The following is a 1,519-nucleotide window of genomic DNA, read 5'->3' as shown; positions in this document are numbered from 1 at the left end:
ATCACAAATGCTGACATGGTTTTATGTTTACGCGGCGCGATGCAACGCAGTGCGTAAAAAGACAGTATAAGTCATTATAATCCGTAATTATGTCCCCACTGGATGCAACAATTAAATGCCTCGTTTAAAATGGGCTTTATTGTTTTTGTATCGTCGCTCCGGCCGGACAGGGCATCATCACAGTATGGTTAGGGGCGTAACATTTCCGTCTCACGCTTGAGGTCTTCGGCCAATCACAACGCTCTGGATAGCTGGCCAAACACAGCACACCTCACTTTTCAGACCGATGAGCTTTGTAAAAATCGACGCGTTTCAGAAAGGCGGGGCATAGAGGAGAAACAATAATGTACAGTATGTGGAAAATAATGTGTTTTTTGAACCTTAAACCACATAAACACATTTCATTACACCAAATACACAAAATAATGTTCTTTTTAGCAACATCATATGACCCCTTTAAATAACTACACTTAATGCATTTGTCTTTCGCTGTGCCTTTGAATCTGAACCAAAACCTGCTGAACATATTTAAGCAGGTCTAAGATGTTTTCTGGTCTCATCTGGTCTCACAGGCTGGTTTTAAACGGGTTTTGGGCTGGTCAGGTTGAGAGATCAGCTAGCCTAGCCAAAGACCTGCCAGGTTAAACCAGTTAAGTCCATCTGAAACCAGCTAAGACCAGTGTTGGATGTCATTATCTAAAACTATTTTTAAAAATTCTTAATTGCAAAAAAAAAAAAAATCTTAAATGAAAATTAGAAATGTTGTGCAGAAGCTAAATAGAAAAACATGACAAAAAAAAAAAATGACAATCACCTAGTAAAATTACTAAAACTTAAATTAAAAATAAATGCTTAAAACATTAATAAATACTATAATAATACTACAATAACACCGTCTAAGACCAGAAAACCATTTTTTATTTTTTTATTATATTTATTTGAGATATATTGTTGCATCATGGATCATTTAATTCCAGCACTAAGTTTGAGATATATGGATGCGTTCATATTGTTTGCGCTCTTGCGTTGCTTGATCTTTTTATTTTTATTTTGGTGCGTCAATCTGTTGAGTTACTTAGTATAGGAAATTATGATCCGCACTCACGAGAACAACCTTCTATTTTCTTTTATTTTACATTCATTACTGATGGGAAAAGACACCAGTAATGAATGTAAAATAAAAGAAAAAAGAAGATGCGTTCATATTGTTGACATTTTATGTCATTTTTCTCCATACCGTGCAGTAGGGCTGCACAATTAATCAAATTTCTAACCGCAATTACAGTTATGGATACCACGATTATGTAATCGTTCAAAGCGGCAATTAATCATTCAAAGTCCACTAGGGATGTAACGATTAACCGCGAGCCGGTTGAAAATCGATTCAAATATGTGACGATTTAAATCGCTTGAGATGCTAAACAAATCGCGATTCATTTAGGGGTAGGAGTTTATATGAATGTATGTCTGAGGGGAACTTATTGTCTTTAGAAAAGTTTAGATGGTATTTTTTCTTTTC

The 1,519-nt window shown here is 35.3% G+C and overlaps 1 protein-coding gene across 1 annotated transcript in view; it reads left to right on the top strand.

Annotated features, from left to right (window-relative positions):
• hrasa (HRas proto-oncogene, GTPase a) overlaps positions 1-1,519 on the top strand; it is a 35,993-nt gene that overhangs the window by 1,703 nt on the left and 32,771 nt on the right. The window lies entirely within an intron of this gene.

The sequence above is a fragment of the Sinocyclocheilus rhinocerous genome, unplaced genomic scaffold, assembly GCF_001515625.1.
Source record: "Sinocyclocheilus rhinocerous isolate Xijiao unplaced genomic scaffold, SAMN03320098_v1.1 scaffold2792, whole genome shotgun sequence".
Classification (NCBI taxonomy): Eukaryota; Metazoa; Chordata; class Actinopteri; order Cypriniformes; family Cyprinidae; genus Sinocyclocheilus; species Sinocyclocheilus rhinocerous.
Note: the sequence above shows the minus strand (reverse complement) of the source record. Positions and strands in the feature narration are given on the sequence as shown.